The 24,442-nt window shown below is 38.7% G+C and overlaps 2 pseudogenes across 1 annotated transcript; both read left to right on the forward strand.

Annotated features, from left to right (window-relative positions):
- The first annotated feature begins 616 nt into the window (after positions 1–616).
- Positions 617–24,371, forward strand: LOC148754694 (small ribosomal subunit protein eS24 pseudogene; annotated as a pseudogene). The gene is made up of 2 exons (XR_016019998.1): positions 617–1,723; positions 21,264–24,371. The product of XR_016019998.1 is annotated as a small ribosomal subunit protein eS24 pseudogene (transcript).
- Positions 4,592–17,297, forward strand: LOC109434371 (nucleophosmin-like; annotated as a pseudogene).
- Positions 24,372–24,442: the final 71 nt, after the last annotated feature.

Below are 24,442 nucleotides of genomic sequence, written 5' to 3' on the forward strand. Positions count from 1 at the left end.
TATTTCATAGTGTCTATGACTCATGACCAAAAATATTTCAAGCCGCTATCTAGGTTATAGATCTGGGAGTGAAATTGTTGGATAAAAAAAATATGCATCTTTAACTTTTTTTTTTAGCACTTTTTAGATTTTTATTTATTTTTGATGGAATGCAATACACTCAGTGTGATCCTCTATTTCACATTTTCAGTATTTTTTGGTTATGCATCTTTAACTTTACTGGATGTTGCCAATTTGCTTCCTAAGGTATTTGCAGTGAATTACACACCAGCAGCTGTGTATAAAAACCCAATTGTCCCATTTCCTCACTAACACCTGCTATTGTCAGACCTTTAAGATTTTTGTCAATTTGATGGGTATGAAATGGTGTCTTGTGGTGTCTCTCAGATGACTAGAGTGGCTGAGTCCCTTTTTACATGTACATTGGTGAGGTTTCCTCTTCTGGAAATTGCCTCTTTATAGAGTCTTTTGCCCATTGAAAAACAACTTTAAAAAAAAAGTTTATCAACATATTTATTTTATGTTCTGTATATCAATCCTTTGTCAGATACCTGTGCTGCGCATGTCTTCTAGCATTCTGTAGCTTGTCTTTACAAATGGTATTTGCTGCACAGAATTTTTATTTAAATGCAGTCACGTGTGTATCAACCTTTGACTTCATGGTTTGTGCTCCTCCTGTCTTTTTAAAATAAATCTCCCCTTACCATGAGGTCATAAAGATATTCTTCTTTGTTTTCTTCTGAAAGCTTTAAAGTTGTGTTTCTCACAGTCTTTAATGTCTCCTTGGACTTTATTCTTTAATGAGATCATTGTAGATTCCCATGTAATTTTGGGAAAGAATACCGAGATCTTGTATCAGGGATCTTTCTAGAAACTCTGTCCAGTTTCTCCAATAATAACACTTTACAAAATTATAGTATGATTTTACAACAAGGATGTTAGCATGGAAACAATCCACTGATGTTATTCAGATTGTCCAGTTTTACCTATGCTCGTGTGTGTGTGTGTGTGTGTGTGTGTGTGTGTGTGTGTGTGTTTATTTATGTGTGTTCTATTCCATTTATTTTCTGAGCAGGTTCATGTGTCCACCGCCACCATCAAGAAACTAAGCAGTTCTTCCATCACTGCAAGGGCCCTTTGTAGCCACAGTCACCTTCCTCCAGTGTCTACACACTTTGCCCCTGGCAAACACTAATCTGCTCTTCATCTCTGTAAAGTTGTCATTTCAAGAATGTTATATAGCTTTTTTTCCTCCCTGGCTGCTTGAGGGCTGGCCACCATCGTGAATGACACAGTAACTATCTGGACCAGAGAATTCATGACCACTAGACCACTTCAACAGAAACAGATGGTCAGCAACGTCCTTCACCCTGGGAAGGCAACAGTACGTAAGACAGAAATTCGGGAAAAACTAGCCAAAATGCACAAGACCACACCATATGTCATCTTCGTATTTGGATTCAGAACCCATTTCAGTGGTGGCAAGACAACTGGCTTTGGCATGATTTATGATTCCTTGGATTACGCAAAGAAAAATGAACTCAGACGTAGACTTGCAAGACATGGCCTGTATGAGAAGAAAAAGACCTCGAGGAAACAGCAAAAGGAACGCAAGCACAGAGTGAAGAAAGTTAGTGGGGCTGCAAAGGCCAATGTTGGTGCTGGCAAAGAGAGAGGTGGAGATTGGACGACAGGAGTGAAGATTCGTCAGTGACTATCAGTGGTGAGTGAGCAGATTTTTCACGAGAGGACTAATAAACTAAGAACTTAAAAAAAACAACAAGCAAACAAAAAATGGTATATAAATGGAATCACACAGTATGTAACTTTTCGGGATTGACTTTTTCATTAACATATTCTCGAGATTCATCCAGTTTGTTATCTGTATCATTGGTTCATTCCTTGTTCTTGGTGAGTAGAATCCCATATTATGGCTGGTACCTCAGTTTGTTTATCTAGTCACCCGTTGAAGGATGTCTGGGTTGTTTCCAGTTTGGGACTATTAAGAATAAAGCTTTTATAAACATTCATGTACGGGATTTTGTATGAACATTACTTTTAAAGTCTGGAAGAAATGTCCAAGAATGCAGTTGCTGGGTTGTATGGAAGTTACACATTTAGTTTTATAAGAAACTGCCAGGTAGTTTTCCAGAGGGGCTGTTGCTAGCATTTTATAATACATTCCCACCAGCAATGTATGAGTGATCCAATTTCTCCACACCTTCCCCAGTATCTGATGGTGTCACTATTTTTATTCTAGACATTCTAATAGGAGTGCAGAGGTATCTCATTATGGTTATAGCTCGCATTTCTTGATGGCTTATGGTATTGAGCATCTTTTCACATGCTTTTTGCAATCTGTATACCCTTTTTGGTGAAATCGATCTTCATGTCTTCTGCCCATTTTCTAATTGGCTTGATTTTTTTATTGTTGAATTTAGAGAGCTCTTCACATGTGCTGTATACAAGTACTTTATCGTATATGTGCTTTGAAAATATTTTCTTCCAGTTTGCAGCTTGTCTTTTAGTCCTCTTCACATGGCTTTTGCAGAGCAAAAGTTTTCCATTTTGATCAGGCCCAATTTGATTTTTCCTTTTACAGATCGTCTAAGAACTCTTTGCCTAGGCCTAATTTCCAAAGATTTTTGTCCTATTTTTTCCTATAAGTTTTATTTTGTTTTACCTTTAAATTCATGATCCATTTGGATTTAATTTTTGTATAAGGTGTGAGGTTTGGGTCTATGTTCATTTTTTGCCTATGGTCATCAGTTGCTCCAACACCATTTGTTGCAGAGGCTATCCTTCTTCCATTGGATTTATTTTGCCCATTTGCCTAAAATCATTTGGGCATATTTGTGTGATCCTCCTTAGGTGTTTAACCTTTTCAAGGATTTAACTCCAGGTCCCAGTATCCATTGTCTTAATTTCCTTTGAGATATATAAAAAGTGAATCATCATTTTGTAATGATACCAATATTGCAATTCACAGGGATTTTGCAACAATATCTAATTAAACCCTGTTCATCAAGTTACTTTCTGCCTTGTAGGTTATATCTGCCATATATCAAGCACGCTAGGATCAGCTGCTATGTTAAGCATTTTATATGTCTTAACCTCCTTTAATCTCCACAGTAACCTTGGAAGGGAAGAGCGAATATCATCCCCATTTTACAAATGTGGAAACTAAGGCTTTGAGAGGTCAAGTAGCTTGACCAAGGTCACACTCTTGGTGTCTCTTTACCTCCACATTACATCGACGGACATCTGTCGGAAGGCAGAGTTCAGGTAGTCAGAGGAGCTCTTTTTGGTCTGGGCTTTATATGCGAGGGAGGATCTTAACTCAGTAGGACCAGGGGGTAGCCTTCTGACTTGCAGAAGGAGGAAAAGAAGTTAGATATATTTGTTAGCACTTAGTGACGGGGCAGCTGAAGTTTAGAGAAGTTAGATAACTGGCCCAAAGTCACAGGATAGTTAGTCCAGGACTCAAAACCATGATGTTCTTATGATAGGCGAATTAAGCGTTCTTTCCCCAGACTAAGACCAAGCCCTCCACTTGTGCTGTGGAGCCCATCTCTTTCTCCCTCTTGGGGATCTGTCTCTTCACCAGTTATTGCCTGTCATCTACGGGGGTAACCTCTTCTTTTAGCTATGTCTTTCATCCAGCAATGAAAATGTAAAAATGTCCAAAAATCTTGTGTTTGAATATCCCTCCTCCTATCCTTAACTCAACTGCCTCTCAAGCTAATGAACTATCTTCTCTCCTACTCTCATAGCCATCCTTCTGGAAGGAGTTGTTTACATTCGATGTCTCTACTTGCTTGCTGCTCACTCGCTCCCCTCTCACTGCAGTCTGGCTTCTGTTCTCAACATTTCTCATATCATTTCTCGTATGCTGTTGTTATCAATGTCATCAATGACATCCTGGTTACTCAGCAGTGTTTCCTTTCTTATCTTCCTTGACTTCTCTGCAATAATCAATGCACTTGACTAGTACCTCCTCTCCTAAGTGTTTTTCCCTTGGCTTACAAGACATGATGTTCTTTTTTTTTTTCTCTCCTATTTTTCTCTCGTTCCTTGTCTCCTTTATAGGTTCACTGTCTTCCCACTTAGTCACATTGTATTATTATTTCAGTACGTTCAATCTATTATTTTGTTAAGGACTTTTGTGTTTCTGCTCATGAAGGATATTGGTCTGCAGTGTTTTTGTAATGTCTTTGCCTAGTTTTGGTATCATGGTAATACTAGCTTCATAAAGTTAATAAAAAAGTGTTTTTCCTCTTCTATTTCCTGGAAGAGATTGTGTAGAATTGGTGTTAATTCTTCCTTAAATGTTTAGTAAAGTTTTCCAGTGAAACTATCGGGGTCTGGACATTTATTTTTTTGGAGATTTAAAACCATGAATTTAACTTATTAATAGTCATAGGTCTATTCAAATTATATGTTTCATACTGAAGGAGTTGTGTTTTTTTCAGTGTGTTTTTCAAAGAACTTGTCTATTTTGTCTAAATTATCAAATGTGTGTGTCTAGAGTTGTCTGTAGTATGCCCTTATTATCATTTTGAAGTCTGCAGGACCTGTTATGATACCCCGTTTCATTCCTGATATTGATCATTTGTGTTTTTTCTCTATATATATATATCTTTTTTGTCAGTCTTGTTAGGAGTTTGTCAACTTTATTGATCTTTGCAAAGAAATTTTTTTCATTGATTTTTGTTTTTTCTGTTTTTAAGTTCATCAATTACTGCTCTGCTCTTTTCCATCTTTTTGCTTGCTTGGGGTTTATTTCACTCTTTTTTCTAGGTTCTTGAGGTAGGAGCTTAGATTATTGATTTGAGATGTCCCTTTTTTTTTTCATATGCATTTAGTGCTATAAATTTCCCTCTCACCACTGCTTCAGCTGTATCTCACAGATTTGGGTATGTTGTATTCTTATTTTCATTTCGTTCAATGTATTTTTTTCTTCCCCTGTGACTTCCTCTTTGATTAATTATAAGTGGATTAATGAATTAACTCTGAGTGTGTTGTTTAGATTCTGTGTGTTCATAGATTTCTCTGTTATCTTTCTGTTATTGATATCTGGTTTGATTCCATTTTGCTCTGCGAGTACACTCTACATGATTTCAATTCTTTTAAATTTGTTGAGGTTTGTCTTAGATCCCAGGGTATATGTTCCATGGCCCCTTGAAATCAGATAATGTCAGTCCTTGGACTTTTTTCTCTTCCTCAAAAAAAATTTTTTTTGGCTATTCTAGTTCCTATATCTATATACCTAAATTTTAGAATTTGTTTTTTGACATCTACTGTATCTACTAAAAAGTTTTCTAGGATACATATTGTGATTGCTTTGAATCTACAGATCATTTGGGGAGATTTGACATCTTAACAATATTGTCTTTCAAACCATGGGCATAGTATATCAATCCGTTCTGTTAGGACTTCTTCCATTTCTTTATTTTTTTCAAAAATTCATTCATTTATCCATTCAACAATTCATTCATTCATTCCTTCAGTGTGGCAGACCCTGGGGATGAATGGTGAATAAAACTGATGAGACCTCTGCCCTCGGGGAGACAGACAGCAAATAATGACAGTAGGACCAGGAGGGACACACAAAGGATGGGTATCCCATCCAGTAGGGGGCTACAGGGGAAGGCGATGGAGTGGGGAGGACATTGAAGGCCTCCATGAGGAAGAGTCATCCAAGCTGGGACCTGAAGGACAGATAGGTAAGAGTTAGCCAAGTGAAGGGGATAGGGCATCACAGGTAGAGGAAGTAGAGAGTTCCAAGGCTTTTTTCTAACTTTCAGCCCCATTATGGGCAATCTGGTGTCACGGGACACCAGCCTTTGGGGTGGGGAGAGCCCTTAGGGACTAGTTTTCAGAGAGCAACTCTGAAGCCATGTAGATGTAGTAGTGCATCAAATGTTAGGAGGACATGGATTCAGTCTAGTCTGGATGGTTGATGGGGTGTTAGGAACAGAAAAGACGGCTGTTAGCGTGTGTATGTGTGTCCCCATCTGTCTTAGGGAGGGGGGTGGATATTGAGTTTGGAAAGGTAAATTGGAAAAGACTTGGGAAGCCTTGAATGCCAAGTTAACAAGTTGGAACATTATCCTGAAGGTTGTATGCCAGAGCTCTGAAAAGGTTAGATCTGTTTTACAGAGAGGAAGCTGGCTATAATGTGAGAATGGACTGGACAACTGACTTAACCCTTGTCTCTTCTAGAATGTAAGCTCCATGGGAGGAGGGACTGGATATGTTTTGCTCACCTTTGAATCCTCAGCACAGTACCTCGCACATGGTAGAGCCTCAATAAATATTGGTTGAAAAAATAATGAATGAAGTTGCTGCAAGTGTCCAGGCAAGAGATGGTACAAGGCTAAACTATGCAGTGACAAGTTTCATGTGCTATTAAGGAGATAAGACCCACAGGACCAGGTAATCAAAAGGTACATAAACTACTTAGTACTGGCTCTAGCACAGGATAAACATTTACTAAGTGGTAGCTGTTAGTATCTATTGCTACTTCACGTAATAGAAATTAAAGCTGAGAAAATTTAAGTATTTCTTTGTTCATTTAGAAATAACATTTTTGAGAAAAAAACTATTTTCCAAAACAAAAATAATTGAGAAGAGTGACATTGTTTTATATCTTTACAAATTTCTTTAACATCTGGCTTAATAGAAGACGTCTGGATTTTCCTACCTGTTTCTCCACTCTATTGTGGTATCATATGTCATGTAGCTTCTTGAAAACTCCCCTGTACCCTCATAAAAGAAAACAAACAAACAAATAATACCTTAGTATTATTAAGAAAGTAGTCTTGATCTAGTAGATTGCCTTAAAGGCTCTCAGGAACCCTCAGCAATCTGGGGGCTGCTGTTCTAGGGCACATATCTGACAGGGTAATTTCTGAGTCATAGGCGGTGCGTGTTTTTAACCTTATTAAATAGTTCCAAATTGCTCTCTAAAGTGGTCATAGCAATTTATGCAATCAGCAGCAGTGTTTGGAAGTTCTAGTTTCTCACACTTGAGTCAAAATTTGGTATTATCAGACTTTAAAAAATTTACCAGTCTGAGGGGTATTTTTTAAATTTGCATTTTCCTGAATATTAGTGAGGTGGAACATATTTTTCATAAGTTTAATCAGGTTTCCTCTTCTGTGAATTCCCTGTTTTTATTTTTTGTACATTTTTTAGTGTATTTGTTTTTTTCAGTATTGATTAATAAGAGTATTTAATGTATTTCTCATATATTGTATTCCTTTGTCAGAAATAAGTGTTTTAAATACTTCTTCCACAAATATGGAAGAACGCTTGACGTTTGTTTTTTCCCAAGATGACTTTTGATGCACAGAACATTTTAATTTTAATGGAATCAAAATTATCAATTTTTTTTACAGGTTATGCTTTTTGTCTTACTTATTTCATTCTTCCTTACCCAGAAGTTATAAAAAATGTTTTTATACATTTTCTTCAGCGTTTTAAAGATTTATACGATCTGAAGAAACAGGTACTAGACTTATCAAGGGGGATCACTTCATAACATATAAATGTCTAACCACTACACTGTACACCTGAAACTAATATAAAGTAATATTGAATGTCAACTATAATATAAATAAATAGTCACGGGGACGTATAGTAGAGCATAGGGAATATAGTCAGTAATATTGTAATAACTGTACAGTGTCAGATGGGTAGTAGACTTATTGGGGTTATCACTTTGTGAAATATATAAACGTCTAATCACTATGTTGTTTTGTACACTTTAAACTAATACAAATTTTTGTTTTAAAAAGAGTTTTAAAGATTTTATTTTCCTATTAAGTTCTTTAATCTGCCTGACAATTGACAGATTTTTGGTATGATGTTAGGTAAAGACATAATTTTATATTTTTATCTTTTATATGAAGATACCCAGTTATCCTAGGATAATATAGTAAATGCACCATCATTTCCCCCCCATATATGTGGGGAGCTGTTTCTAGATTCTCTAATTTGTTCCATTAGCCTGAATTCCCTCACTTTGTTTTTCTTTTTCAAAATATCTTGCTTGTTCTAACCTTTTACTCTTAAAAATTTATTATGGGATAAATAATACATACAAAAGAATATATAAATTGTTCATGTACAGTTTAAATTCTAAAATGAACACCTAACGTACCTTGGAAGCCCCTGTAAATCTCTAGCCAATCACATCATTTTTCATCCCCCAAAGACCACAGGTAAACACTGTTCTTAATGTTAGGTTAGTCATTCACCTGCTTGTCGTTATAGCTTTACTGTTTATGTATCCCCACCATGTATTGTTTAGTGTTGCTTGTTTCTTACATTAATGGAATGACATCATGTTTTCTCCATGTTTTCTCTTGTGACTTGCTTTTTTCGCTTATTACGTCCCAGAAATTCAGCTTTGTGAGCTACATGTAATTATAATTTATTTTTATGACTGCACAGTATCCCATTGTATGACTATACAACTTAGTACCTACTAATAGACACTTAAGTAATTGTTTCAGGTTTTTGCACATTTCAAACAGTGCTACAATGACTATTCTTTTATATGCCTCTAGATGCACATAGGAAACTTTCTCCAAGCTGTCAACAGATGGTTGTTGGCACCAATTCAAGGCCAATAGGAATTCTCGATTTGGGGTGCAGTGAAGAAGGAAACTTTATTCAGTGCAAACAGCTCAGTCATGAAACAGCATGGCTGTGGAACAGTACAGTTGTGAGGCGGCCCTGGAGCAAGGCTCCTCTCCAGCTGCACAGTTCTGGTCTGCTCTGGTTTGCTCCACATGCTCTGGTCCACCACACTCTGTCCTGCTCCACCCATGTCCGCTCCAGGGAGAAGTCTTTGGTGTTTCAGGTCCAGCCAGGAAAAACACAGGCTTCATTCAGTCTTAGTTGGAAAGGGAAAGTGCACTCCCCTGAGCCAGGGGGAACTAATTTATGTAGAGAGAAGTCCCTGCCCCTGGCCCCTGATTGGTCTGTCTTCATGTGAATGAGCACTCCAAGTCCTTACAGTTTGATTGGGCCAAAAAGCACTGTCCTGATTGGTCAGAATGGAGCTGCTCCAGTGGGTTGGTGAAGATGCTAATAGAAATATAACTGTGTTGCTCCAATTGGAAAGGGAACATCTCAGTCCTATTGGTTGAAATAGGATTCCAGGAACTCCTTAATAAGAGCTGATTCCGATGGCAGGAGCACAGTGCAGGCAGGCAGTTTAGTGCAGGAGGCAGAAAGCTCAGTGCAGGCTTCTCCCTGAAGTATGGTTTGTGTGAGAGGTCGCTGTTTAGAAATGGATGCTAGGCTCTGGTTTTTGGTTTGTTCTTTTTTTCTTTTCTTTTTTTTTTTTGGTTTGTTGTTGGAGCATTGTTAGCCACCAGGAGCCCTTCTTGGTAGGTATCTTCTTTCTCAGCGTTTACAAAACCAAGGAATACAATTGCTGGGTTATAGGGTAACGGCATAACAATTTCGGCAGATAATGTCAAACTTTTCCAAAGTACTTGTTACATGACTCCCAGCAAGTCCCTGCTGCTCCACCTCTTGTTAACAAATTCTCTTACTTTTTCACCTTTGCCAATTTGGTAGGTATAAAATATATCCCATTTTAGTTTTAATTTACATTTTCTTTATTAAAATGTCTTAAGCATATGTTTATATATTTATGGACCCCGTGCAGTTTGTTTCCTTCAAAATGTGTCTTTTGTCCAGTTTTTTAATTAGGGTATAATTTTCTTATTGATTTTTGAAGTTATTTATGTATTTAGATATTAATACTTTATTAGCTTTATATACTTAAATATCTGATTCCAGCATGTGGCTTGTCTTTGTTACTTTTTAGGGGTTCTTTTAATGAACAGAAGTTCATAGTTTTGATGCAGTTGAGCTTATAATAAGCTCAATATTTGCTTCTCTAATCCAAGGTCATAAATTTGTGCCCCTGTATGGGGTCTCCTAAATATTTTGTACTTTTGCACTTTACATTTAAGTCTTCACTTCATCTCCATCTGGAAGTGATTTTCATGTGGTATGAGGTAAGCATTTCTTTTCTTTTTTCAATATAAACTGTTCTCCCAGAACCAATTATATTATATAGTCTATCCTCTTCAATGATCTGTAATTCCTTCTCTGTCATCAATCAAAATACTGTGTACATGTGCATTTATGGACTCTATTCCAATGGACTATTTGTCTACTCATGAATTAAAAACCACAGGGTCTAAATACTATAGTTTTCCTCTTGAATTATTTTTATTAGGAAGATGAAATGTAAAAGAAACACATACATAAAATTATTTTTAGGCATCAATGTAACATCAGGTAGCAATTTTCTCATCTTACAATTCCTTAGTTATTACTTAAGTATTATCAGAAGTGAATCATAAGCACGCAGCATTTATAGCACATTATTCCTGTTGATTACTATGAATCTTGGTATCTGGCAGAGTTTATTCTCCTATCTGGATCATTTCCTTTTGGAATGTCTTGGCTACTTTCGGCCCTTTGTTTTTCAGCATAAATTTTAGAATTAGGTTGACATATTATGCAAAAATAAAGCAAAACAAAACAAAAAACAAAAAAAACCTTGGGTATTTTATTGGAATTGCACTTAATATATAGATCCATTTGGGGAGAAAATTGGTATTTTTAAAATACTGAATCTTCAACGCAAGATCATGATATGTTTCTCCATTTGTTTATGTATTTTAAAAGAGTTTTTAATAAAGTTTTACAATTTTCTTCATAAAAGGCTTGCATATAATTTGTTAGATTTATTATAAAAAGTTTTATTTTTGAAATAATTTAAATGGTATTTTTTAACAGCATAGACTTTATTTTTTAGAGCAGATTTAGGTTTATAGAAAAATTGAGTGGAAAGTGCAGAGAGTACATATGTACCCTAACCTATCTCCCCCTTCCCTTACAGGTTCCCCTGTTACTAACATTTGCTATGATTGATGAGCCAATATCCAAACATTATTATTAACTAGAGCTCATAGTTTACATTAGGGTTTACACTTTGTGTTGTACATTCTATGAGTTTTGACAAATGTATAATGATACATATTTACCATTACAGTATCATACAGAATAGTTTCACTGCCCTAAAAACCCCCTGTGCACTACCTATTAATACTGATTGATTGTGAGTCCCAGGCTCTGTGTTTTGGGGGCAGCAGGCAATTTCAAGTACATCCCAGTATTTACCAGAAAGTAGCACCAACCACGTAAGTCATTTTTTTCTTGAAAGAACACTTTTATATCAACTGACAGATGGTCAGGAGGGTTCATTCGGTGTGGTGGACAGCTTCTCATATTTTTGCCATCTCAACTAAGATATCAGTTGGATTAGCCCAGCCCAGGCGTTTATTTGGTTATTTTCAAGGTCTGGACTTGCTGGCTCAGTGTGGTATTTACTTTGTCCCCTTGGAGGCACTGTACATACTGAGCAATTTTCCTCTTTGACAATGATTACTTGGAACACATTGGATGTTGTGGTCTCACAAAGTCACTGGTACTAAAGATAGTTGTTATTTGCAGTATAGAGGCTAGACCTTGATCGAGATCAGCCAGATGCCCCAGAGCCTACCACTGTGACACTCGGAGACCTCTCTGAGCTTCCCTTACAAGCTTGGTAGCAGTGCCTTCTTGGCAGTGCCTTTCCCCAACTCTCCAAAGCACAGCTCCTCCTCACACGAAACTCGGGCTGCTGCAGCCCGGGAGGACCTTTATAAAGACCAGCGTGGGGTTGGGTATCAGGAAACTGCACACAGAGGATTGTTCTTGAGGACGTTCTTTAGGTCATCCAGCAAATATTCGTTGAGTGCCCATTTTGTGCCAGGCAGTGTGCTAGGTTATTGAAATACGTCAAGGAATAAAGCAAAGGTTCTTCCTAGAATTTACATTCTTGCAGGGGAGGGCAGATAAGCATGATCCAGACATGAATTTTATGCCAGTGTATTGGAAGGTGATGCATGTTTATAAAAATGAAAAAGTAAAATAGGGTGAGGTTGGTTGAGAGTACGGTGTATGTGTGGGGGGGATGTGGTGAGGTTTGGCAGGATACTGTATTAGTTAGGATGGTGTGGTTAGGCCTCATTGAGAAAGTGACGTTTAAGCAAAGACTTGAAAGAGGTGAGGGAGTTAATCTTATGAAATGCTAGGGAAAGAGCATTCTAGGAAAAGTGAACCATCAATGCAAAGGAACTGAGGTAGTAGTGAGAAACACATGTTTGAAGAACACCAAGGAGACCAATGTAGCCGGAACAAAGAGAGCAAGGAAAGTGACAGAAGAGGATCAGACAGACAGGTAATAGGTAAAGGAACCAGAGAGTATGAGGCCTTATAGGACATTTTAAGGACTTGGAGTTTTCCTCTGAATGAAATGGGGAGCAAGGGAGTGACTTGATCTGATTTAACATGTTAGAAGGATTTCTTTGGCTGCTGTGAGAATGTACTCTAGGGCTCAAGGGCCAAAGCAGGGAGACCATTTAGAAGGGTAATTCAGTAATCCAGGTAAGAGATGAGGGTGTATTGGATCAGGTTGGTAGCAGTGGAGCTGGTGAAAAGTGGTAGGATTTTGAATTTTTCTGAAGGTAAAGACATCAGAATTTGCTGAAAGATTGTTGTGGCATGAGAGAAGTGACAAGTTTGATGCACATATTTTTGTCATGACCAACTAGAAATATATAATTGCCATCCAAAAAGAAAGGGAAAGTCATGGATGGGTAGGTAGGTTGGAGAAAAAGATCAATACAGTTTTAGACATGTTGAGTTTGAGATATCTTAGATACTCAGATATCTAACTCACGCGGAGCCCTGTGTGTGGATGTTTATAAAGGCTTTATTCATAACTTTCAAAGCTGGAAACAACTCATAGGGGTTTCACCAGACAAAAGGATGAACACATTGCGCTACATTCATACAATGAAATATTATACAGCAATGAAAAGGAATAAATTATTAATAGACACAGCTACATTGATGAATCTCAAATGCATTGTGCTAAGTGAAAAAAGCCAGACTCAAGTGGCTACATACTGCATAATTCCATTCATATAACATTCTGCAAGAAGTGAAAACTAAAGGAACAGAAAATAGATCAATAGTTATCAAAGAATGGGGATGTTGGTAGGGGCTGACTACACAGGGGACCAAGGGAATTTTTAGGGGTATTGACAGTGTTCTATATCTTGACTGTAGTGATTGTTACACAACTAATGTGTTCATCAAATCTCACAGAACTATATACTAAAAAGGGTGAATTTTGTCATATGTAAGTTATACTTAAACAAAATATATAAAATACTATATAGCCCATTCTTCAGGTAGCTGGAGTAAAACATATATTAGTTGAATGAAAATAAATGAATCAATGAACATGAGGCAGTGTTTGTAGTAAAGAAGAGCAGTTATCTTTTGTGAATCAAGTTTTTGTTCCCTGGTCCCGTATAAAGTAATGAAGACTCTTTATTTCAATTCCAAGTGCTAGTACCTAAACGTGGTGACCAATCCTGGCCGCTACTGTCAAATGCACAATATGTGAGCATTTGTCAGTATCGGTATGATGAATGTTTCTTGGGTCTGTTCCTTCCTACTGTGGAGTTTGTAGCTGTGTTTCACGTATGGAAGAGGGCAGCTTTGAGCTGTGCCTCAATGGGAAATGGAAATTACTGGAAGGAATTTTAAAATTTGGCTATTGTACGGATTTAACCAAATGGTGTGGTTTTTTTTCTGAACAGTTTGCTCCAGTTTGCATCTGTGGGTTTTTGTTTAGAGAGTAGCTGTATAGAATTATAGCTCCCAGCCTCAGACTTCCAGATTCTATCTTTGCATATTCTGAAATCAGTCAATGTTATTTTAGAGTCTTGCTGTTTGAGGGTTCCCTCAAAGCTCTTATGGGGCCCATGAAAAGGAAACAGGCTGCCTTGGCCTCTGCTCTCCTGCTCTGTTGTGATGTTGCAAAGTTCCAAGCAAACCAGAATTATGCTGCCTTGACAGACACAGAGGAAGGCTCAACATCTGTCCCAGCTCCTTGGAGCTCCCTGTTTTCATTATTAGCTTTGATAGAAACTTCCAGCGGGCCCTAGCTAGACAATAGTCCATGAGCCATTGCCATTAGATGGATTACAGCCACAAAAACTAGCCTTGGACTGTGAGCTGCCTATAGCTTATCTTAATGCCACAGGAGCTTTGAAATGAGTGTCTCTAATTAGCCAGACATATGGCTTAGCTGCGTACATGAGCCCTACCAAACACAGTTAATCAAAGTTTATGGGCTTGTTTCCATTCAGCCACCAGTCTCATCTGCCCCTTCCCACCTCTATACCATTGCTGTTGCTGTTCCCTCCACCTGGAATATTCTCTTGCTTCCAGCCCTTTCGGGTATGCCTGCTGAAATTACCCCATTCTTATAAGGCCAAATCCCCGTCCCCTCTCCTCTGGGATGCCCTCCGGAAACTGTCTTGGAACACTTCCTCCCTCTGTTGACCCTCCTGAGTGATACATGTGTCCCTGTCTTAATAATCTTTCTAGACCACACGTGATGGGAGGATCTTTATCCCACAGGCAGGCTTTAGTCATCCCTGTACCAGTTCGCCACTCCCCTTCCTGTAACCGCTACGCCACACCTCATCTCTGGATCTCCATGGTGCCCGGCTCAGAATGGGCAATCAGAAAATGTTTGCCGACGTGGAAAGCCAAAAGTCGGAATGAACAAATGATTGAAAGCTGCTCTCCACATTAGCTCCTGGGAAATCAGACAAGTTTCGAGTGTATGCCGTGTGGCATCCAAATCTAATATATCTTTAAGTGTTTAGAATTTCAACATATAAACCCCAGTTACAGACTTCAAAACTCTATAGATTTCTTCCATCTCCATGTAGAAATTAAAAAAACAAAAAACACTTCAGCAAACAAAAATGAATGTCTGCTTGAATTTGAGAAACATGTGGATTCTGATTGTTTAAAGAAAACTTCAAAGCAGAAGGGAAGTGAGCAGTATTTAATTTAAAGAGTTCATTTGATTACAGGTGGGAGACACTGTTCCCTGTGTAAATGGCAGCAAAAGCCTGCATTGTCAATTAGAGAAAGAAACACAAATCTGGAAGTTGAATCCATGCCTCATTTGATTTGAAACCTGAATTATTTACTGTTGAGATTTATATAAGATTAGATCTCTCTGCTTAAACACTAAATCAAGCTTAACAGGAAGCGATATTGCAAATAAACAATGTTCTCTCAAATGGTGCTTTTAATACTTTCATTAAAAAGGAAATCTCACTGAGCTTTTTATTGCAGACATTGATGGCTCTATAAATTTTGATGAGCCATGTGCTAGAATTCGTGCACCTTTAATAAGAGAAGGTATTCCTTGCTGACTTATGGATGCAGCAGGGCTTACAGAGCACTGGCTTAGCACCCAAGAAGGTCTGGGTTCCAGTCTCATTTCTGCTACCGACTGGGGCAAGTCCGTTCTCCCTGGGCCTTACTTTCCACATCTAGAGAGAATTGAATTATGGTTTTATTTTCTTTCAATGAACCTTGGGTAATGAAGTAAAGATAGTTAAGTTGCAGTTCTCCCACTGTTTTATGTCATTGTTCATTGTTTAGTTTATTTACAACCACAGCCTATAGTTTCTAAGAACTTAACAACTTAAAAGACGGACATGGTGTCAATATTTTAAAAATGTTTCTGGCATTTCATATGTCTGGATGCATTAACCTTCTTATCATTGTGATGATTCAGTGTTAAAGTCAAACAAGAATATGTCAAACTTCTGTCAGTTTCCTCACTTGCATTTGTTACTATGGAAAAACATTGTCGAACATATTATATTAAAGCAACATCCCTTTGTTTAACTTCCTCATTCTTCATTTGAACCTATCATAGCTTCCACTGTTTAATGAATGCTTCTGCCACATTTTGGCAGTGAGGGTCAAGAAGGTGCAGGCCTCAAAGCATACTGGGAAATTAGGTTGCCAGCACTCGGAATCTGGCCATTACACCACTAACGTTTGTTCGTTACCCCAATCATGGATGCCTACGAGAGATCATTCGTGGACCTTGGTACAACATATAACACTCTTCTGTGTTGGGGCTGGTGCAAAGGGCGAACTACACGTTGTTGAAGCAGAGGCAATGAATTATGAAGACAGTACAATTAAAGTAACACTGGCAACTTTGAAAATTCTGTACATACAATGGTTTCCCTTGGGGGCTTTGAAGTACCACCATCTGTGGTCTGACGATGGAAGTGTGGTTCAGGGCCTGTGCATATTAGTGGACAACCACTTAGTAGCCGTGGATGAAGATGCAGAGTCAAAAGACGACGAGGAGGAGCATGTGAAACTCCTAAGTATATCTGGAAAGTGTTCTGCCCCCGGAAGTGGCAGCAAGCTTCCATGGGAGAAAGTCAAACTTGTTGCTGATGAAGATGATGATGACGATGATGAGGAAGAAGCTGAAGAAAAAGCTCCAATAAAGGATTGACTCTGGGTGGTGAATACACAATGGGATTTATAGATGATGTGTTACAGAATTGTACACCTGAAATCTGTGTAATTTTACTAACAACTGTCACCCCAATAAATTTAAAAAATAAATTAAAAAATTATATAGTAAATGAAAAAAAAAAAAAAAAAGAAAGAAAGAAAGAAATCTGTATGAGACACTCCGGCCAAAAATGCACAAAAATCAAACCAGAATGGAAAAGACTCAAAACCATCAACACCACGATCAAAAGGTCAAGAATCCAAAAAACAGGGAAAAGAAACCCTCCTAAAACACTGAAAGGACCTAGCTCTGAAGAAGACATTAAAGCAAAAATGCAAGCAAGTATAGAAAAAGGTGGTTCTCTTCCCAAAGTGGAAGCCAAGTTCATCAATTATGTGAAGAATTGCTTCTGATGATTGACCAGGAGGCTGTTCAAGATCTCTGGCAGTGGAGGAAGTCTCTTTAAGAAAATAGTTTAAACAGTTTGTTAAAAATTTTCCGTCTTATTTCATTTCTGTAACAGTTGCTATCTGGCTGTTCTTTTTATAATGCAGAGTGAGAACTTGCCCTACCGTGTCTGATAAATGTTGTCCAGGTTCCATTGCCAAGAATGTGTTGTCCAAAATGCCTGTTTAGTTTTTAAAGATGGGAACTCCACCCTTTGCTTGGTTTTAAGTATGTATGGAATGTTATGATAGGACATAGTAGTAGTGGTGGTCAGACAAATGGAAATGGTGGGGAGACAAAAATATACATGTAAAATAAACTCAGTATTTTAATAAAGTAAAATAAACAGGTGGAGAGCCAGGGCAATCCTTTAAATGGGGGCAGCAAGTTTGCTCTTCAAAGAAACAGTATGTTTTGAGTGTTGTCATTTCTGACGTGCATCTTATACAAGCAAAACTTCATTTTCTGTCTTTCATTTCATGATAGACACTGGAATATCAAAATGCATCAGGTTGAGTTTTTAGAACAATCAGAACATCTAATTATCTAATGACTGTGCCACTGGAATCTGGTCATCCAGTTACAGTTGGCAAACAGAAACAGTTGTTAGGGAAAGGGTGAATATGATCTGGATATATGTAAGAGAAGGAAAGGCATTCTAGTGGGTGGGATACATAAATACATGTAGAGGGCAGTGGAGAGATGAGAAGAGGACGTATTGCAATGACAGTGGCAGTGAACCCAGATTCAGACGTAGACTCAAATCTAAGCTCTCTACCTCTTAATACTGTGTGACCTTGGACAAGTCTCTTAACTTCTCAGAGCCTCAGTTTCTTTTCTTTAAAGTGAGGGAAGAAACATAAGAGTCTTATCTTATGGAAGAAGGTACGGGGTCATACATGTTGAGTCCCTGATACAGTGCAGAGCACACAGTGCTCAATAAGTGGTGGCTTTTATAGGCAGAGACAAGTGGGCTCAGGGAAGGAGAAGAAACAGCCAAGATTGAAAGGATTTAACCCAAGTTCTATCCGAACATTTTGAAGTTCAGACTAGCCCTGGAGGCAGGAATTCTGGGTTATACATTTAACCTCTCTTCACCTCAGTTTCCTCATCTGCTAAATGGAGATTCTTTTTAAAAATTGAGATATAACTCACATACTATAAAAGCCACCCTTTTGAAATATGCAATTCAGTGTTGACAGTATATCCCCAGTTTTGAAACCATCGTTACAATCAATTTCAGGATATTTTTATCAACCCAAAAGGAAACCCATACCCATGAGTGGTTAGTCACCATTTTAAAACCATATTTCCAATTTCTACAAAAAATAATAATGGGATATTGATTGGGGTTGTGTTGAATCTGTAGAACAATTTGGAAAGCTTGGCATCTTATCAATATTGGGTCTTCAGACCAATGAGCAAGGGCTATTTCTCCATTTATTTAATCCTTTAATTAGCAACATTTTATAGTTTTCAGTGCATGGGCCCTTCACTAATTTTGTTAAACTTTTCTCAATTTATCTTATTTTTAGATGCTATTGTAAAGTTCTATTTCGATATCTGATCATTGATACCATATGAACATAAAACTGTGTATATTGATCTGGTAATCTGCAACATTGCTAAACTCATTATTAGTTTTAGTAGCATGTTATCCGTGAATAAAGGTAATTTTACTTTTTCCTTTCCAGTCGGATGCCTTTCATTTCTTTTTCTTGTCTAATTGCCCTGTTGAATATAAATGGCGAGGGTGGACATTCTTATCTTGTGCCTGATCTTAGAGGAAAAGCATTCAGTTTTTCCCCATTAAGTATAATGTTAGCTGTGATGTTTTTGTACATTACTTTTATTGCGTTGAGGAACTTCTGTTTCTAGTTTGAGTGTTTTTATCATGAAAGGATGTTGGATTTTGTCAAATGCTCTTTCTGTGTCTATGATCGTGTGGGTTTTTTTTCCTTTAATCAATTAATATGGGATACTACGTTGATTGATTTTTGGATGTTAAGCCATCGCTACATTCCAGGGATAAATTGCACTTGGTCATGGGGTGTAATTTTTTTATAGGCTGCTGGATTCAATGTGCTAGTATTTTGTTGAGGATTTTTGTGCCTATATTCATAAAGGCTATTGGTCTGTAGTTTTCTTTTCCTGTAATGTCTTTGGCTTTGGTTTCACAATAATATGAGCCTCAAATAATGAGTTTTAAAGTGGTCTCTCCTCTTCTATTTTTTGGAATAGTTTGTGAAGAATTGGTGTTAATTCTTTAAATGTTTGGTTGAACTGAACAGTGAAGCCATCTGGGCCTGAAATTTTCTCTCTGGAATATTTTTATCTACAAGTTCAATTTCATTCATGTATAAAGGGCTGTTTGGACTATGTATTTCTTCTCTTCTGTCCCCTCCTCTCCCTCCTCCTCCTTTTACTTACTGTTACTGGTTTATAATAAAGGTTACAGCTCAGAAAGAGCCAAAAAGAAGAGATGCATAGTGCAAGGTATGGACGAAGGGGCATGGAGCCTCCATGCCTTTTTCACTGTGAGCCAACCTGGAAGCTCCCCAAGCCGCTTTATTTAGGGGTTTTTTTGGAGGTTCTATTATGTAGGCATGATTGATTAAATCATTAGTCATTGGTGATTCACTCAATCTCCAGTCCCTCACCTCTCCTCAAAATCAAGTCAAGGGTGGGGGCCTGCCCCGGCCCGGTGGCTCAGGCGTTTAGAGCTCCATGCTCCTAACTCCGAAGGCTGCTGGTTCGATTCCCACATGGGCCAGTGGGCTCTCAACCACGAGGTTGCCAATTCAATTCCTCAGCCCCAGGTTCAGTTGCTGTTGGGGATGGTGGGCTGCACCCCCTGCAACTAGCAACAGCAACTGAACCTGGAAGCTGAGCTGCGCCCTCCACAACTAAGATTGAAAGGACAACAACTTGACTAGGGAAAAAGTCCTGGAAGTACACACTGTTCCCCAATAAAGTCCTGTTCCCCCTTCCCCAATAAAATCTTTTTTAAAAAAAAATTGCCTCATGCTATAATAACATGCCCAAACTTAAAAAAAAAAAAAGTCAAGGGTGGGGCTAAAAGTTGTTCAGGAAAGCGGCTTCTTTCCTGAAGCTATCTAGGGACCCACCAAGAGTCACCTCATTAACATAAACTCAGGTATGGTTAAAGTGTATTTCTTCTGGAGTGAGCTTTGGTATTTTGGTCTTTCAGAAAATTTGTCCATTTCATACAAGATGTCACACTTACTGGCATATGTTGTTCACAGTATTTTCTTATCATTTTATTATTTGTAGAATCTGTTGTGATGCCACCTTTTTTTGTTTCTGATATCAGTTATTTGTGTTCTCTGTCAGAGGAGAGCATTTTGTTCTCATTTGTCAGGCTAGAGGTTTATCAATTTCATTGTTCTTAAAGAATCCTCTTGGTTTCATTGATTTTCTCTATTGTTTTTCTGTTTTCTATTTCATTGATATTGTTTTGGTCTTTATTACTACACCTATTCTTCAGAGGGTTTAATGTACTTTTCTTTTTATAGACTCTTAAGGGAGAAGCTGAGATGAGTTTGAGGTATTCCTTTTCAAATACAGGCATTTAGTAACATGAATACACCTGTAAGTCCTGCTTTGGTGGCATCACATAAATTCTGTTGTTTTCATTTTCATTCTGTTTTAAATATATTCTAATTTCTCTTTGATTTTTTTCTTTTTCCCATGAGATATTGGGGAATATATTATTTACTTTTCAAATATTTGGCGATTTTCCAGATATCTTTCTCTTATTGATTACAAATTTAATTCCATTGTGGTCAGAGAATAAACTTTGCATGATTTGAATACTTCTCAATTTATTGAGACTTGCTTTGTGAGCACAATATTATATCTATCTTGGTAAATGCCCCAGGTGTACTTGAAAAGAATGTGAATTCTGCTATTACTGGGATTGTTCTATCAATGTCAATTAGGTTAATTGAATTGGTTGTGTAGTTCAAAATTTCTATATCTTTACTGATTTTCTGTCTACTTGGTGTTTTTTTTTCACTTACTGAGAGATGGGTATTGAAATCTCAGACTATGCTGGTGGACTTGTTCGTTTCTCCTTGCAGTTCTATCCGTTTTTATTTCATGTAGTTTGAAACTCTGCTATTAGGAACAAACTGTTTAGAATGTTTGGTTCTTTTGATTAATTGGCAACTTTATTATTATGAGATGACTTCCTTACCTTTGATAATATTATTTCCGCTGAAATCTTCTTTGTCTGGTATTAATATAGCCACTCTGGCCTATGGTTAACTCCATCATCTCTTTCCTACAGGGACAAAACCCAGATGAGGGACACACTCTACCGAGGGAAATAAATGGGCTGAAATTGATTACAAAGTGTTTCTACCAAGAAGCTAAAAGCTTGTTACTACTGTTCATAAAAAAGAATTCCACCAGTGTCCCTCCAGGAAGATAAGATCTATTTCTCCAGAAGGCTTCAGGAGAAAGAAGGGAGTTAGGATGCTAGCATGCCAGCAGTCAAATAAGGTAGTAAGAGTGGCTTGTGGATGAGGATACGTGTTGAGAAGAGCTTTTCACGTAAGGCACACAGGCCTCTGGTTAAGCCAAGCCCCTTCCTGGGTGCATTCATCGGCTTTAGGTTGTACTTTTCGGCATGCAGACACCCAGCATAACTTGCAGCATCCATGTGTGTGCCTCATCCCCCCTATACTCTTAAAACCTAAGCCTGACTAGTACACCCACTGCCATGAGCAAGACCCCCACATTTGAAACAAGACAAGGATACACAGCAGAGCAAGTTTATTCACTGAAGACAGCCTGAAGAATGTTATATGTCGGGGGAGGGGAAGAGCTTTGGGGCTATGCCACTGGGAGTGGGTTCAGCTTTCAGAGGAGGCAGCAGTGAGGAGCAGGTCAGCAGGCCGGGTTCAGGAGGTGGACAGGAAGGCACACAGAGGAAGCCCAGGGGAAGGGTGCTGGCATGGGGGAAAGTGCTGGCACTGGGCAGAAATGCCGGCACCTGGCAGAGTTAGCCCTCAACAAACCTCACACAATCCCCAACGTGTGTTTGATCCACACTGTCACCTTTCTTTCTTAGGCCTGCTTTTACTACCTGGGCCGCAGGGTCCTACTGTGTCGTCTGAGAGAAGTCATGCATAGTACTGAGGAAAGAAATGAACCGTGAGATAGGTCAGCCACAGGCTGGCAGAACATAGACTCTAGATGAATTCAGGCCAGGGGTCCGTCTCCATCCTGTCACTTACTAGTCACGTGATCTGGGGAAAATTACCAGGCCTGTGAGCGTCAGGTTCTTCATCTGTGAAGTAAGTGGGTCTGATGAGTCCTGTCCTGTAGGACTGCAGGAGAGTATGGAGTGTTTGTAAAGCGACTCACACCGTGCCTGGTGTACGTTGCAACTTTGGTGAGTGGCAGTGATGTCTAGTATTGTATTACCCCCAAGCCCTACTGCTCTCTCCTCTGGAAAATTTGGTTTTTGCTTGTTTGTTTCTCAGATCTCAGAGATTATGCAATGCTAATTTATACAGAATATTAAATTAGCCAAAAAGACTGCTTCACAAATAAAACTCAGGACAATTTCCCTCCTAGAGGACCTATTATTTAATTTGAGTGTAGGGGAGTCTTTCCCAGGAGGATACAGCTCAAAGCTCCTAGAATTTGAGTCAAAGACCACCCTTTTCCCACCTACCCAGCTGCTCTTACCTCCAAAGCACCATTGTCATTCATTCACCCTCACCAACATCTAGCCCTTGCTTAGAGTTGTACAAATTACACACAAGATAATGTAATTAAAATATCCTCTTTAATGCATTGTGGCTGGTGTTCCATGGCCGGGGAAAGAGTGTCAGTCTAGAGGCTTCTTGGCATCATTTCAAAGGGACATGGCTGTGTTTCTGCAGAAATCCTTGCAGGTGATGGGTGTGAAACATCTAGTTTGTACCCTGTATTCACCTGCCCTGGAACAAGCGTGTGGGACCCCTTCCCTATCTGCCCTGGGTGAGGATTGCTCTCTGGTTTATCCACTATTCCCCAAATAACTGCTAAGTGCAGTTTGCCTTTCCAGGTTTTCCTCTCGCGTACAAGACACACCATCTGCCCACTCTGGCCGCTGCCACCACCAGCTTCATCACAATCATCTCCCACACAGGGATCCTGTTTCCCAAAACCCCAAATGGCCTTTTCATGGCTCGGGCCTTTTACACTGGAGTGCTCTCCCCTGGAGCCCCACCCCCTCTCCCCTTCTTTCACTTGTTCTCTAGGACTGAGGGGACCCCTCACCACCTTCCCCATAGGACTGGGGCTCCCACCCTGTCATTCAAGGGTGGGTGTGTCCTGCTGATCCTAGTGTCCCCGCTACTAACACAGGGCCTTCCAGATGACAGAGGCTCAGTGACCTCAGGGGATAGAAAAGAGCCAATGAGCGGGGGTTGTCCTTATTCAGATGAAATTTCTCCTATATTCCTGAATACCAAGCATATCCAGGTATATATCTTTTAATTTTATACAATGACACAGTAAAAGGGAAGGCCAGAATTAACTTTTTTCAAAACTTTTTTCTGTATTTCTTGACCCTGTTAATTTTATTGCTGACTTCTTTCACATTTCCAAGTAAACTTTTTTATTGACCTTTTCAGTGTATTGAGAATATAACACAATAATAGAGTAACAACAATAAATATAAATTTTACAAATAAAGGGCTAATTAACTACAACAGTTACCTGAAATTAGCCAAGACAAAATAAATAACACAATCCTAGTAATAAATAACCAACATTTAAGAATTCAATGTTGGGCGGCTGGTTTGCTCAGTTGGCTAGAGCGCAGTGCTCATAATATCAAGGTCGCCAGTTCAATGCCCACATGGGCCAGTGAGCTGCGCCCTCCACAACTAGATTGACAACAGTGATTTGACTTGGAGCTGAGGGGTCCTGGAAAAACACACTGTTCCCCAATACTCCCCAATTAAAAAAATTTAAAAAAAGAATATAATGCTTACTAAATCTATAACGTGATATCTAGAAAATCCTAATTAAGCTCACATTTCAAACATATAAACAGAATTGTCTTAAACTTTTTCCTTTGAAACCATGAAAAGACCTGGAGAACCTTTGATAGGCTACCAGAGCTCACCAAGATGCCCAAGAGCCCCTCGAGAAACACTGATTTGTAAACTTTGTCATTTGTAAACTTAGGACTTGAAGTTCATTAAAACTTTTTTTTCTAAGATTTTACTGAGGAAGGGGTACAGGACTTTATTGGGGAACAGTGTGTACTTCCAGGACTTTTTCCAAGTCACATTATTGTCCTTTCAGTCTTAGTTGTGGAGGGAGCAGCTCAGCTCCAGGTCCAGTTGCTGTTGTTAGTTGCAGGGGGCGGAGCCCTCCATCCCTTGCGGGACTCGAGGAGTTGAACCGGCAGCCTTGTGGTTGAGAGCCCACTGGCCCATGTGGGAATCGAACCGGCAGCCTTCA

Source organism: Rhinolophus sinicus, chromosome 18 (genome assembly GCF_057876585.1).
Source record: "Rhinolophus sinicus isolate RSI-liver-muscle chromosome 18, RSI-T2T, whole genome shotgun sequence".
Classification (NCBI taxonomy): Eukaryota; Metazoa; Chordata; class Mammalia; order Chiroptera; family Rhinolophidae; genus Rhinolophus; species Rhinolophus sinicus.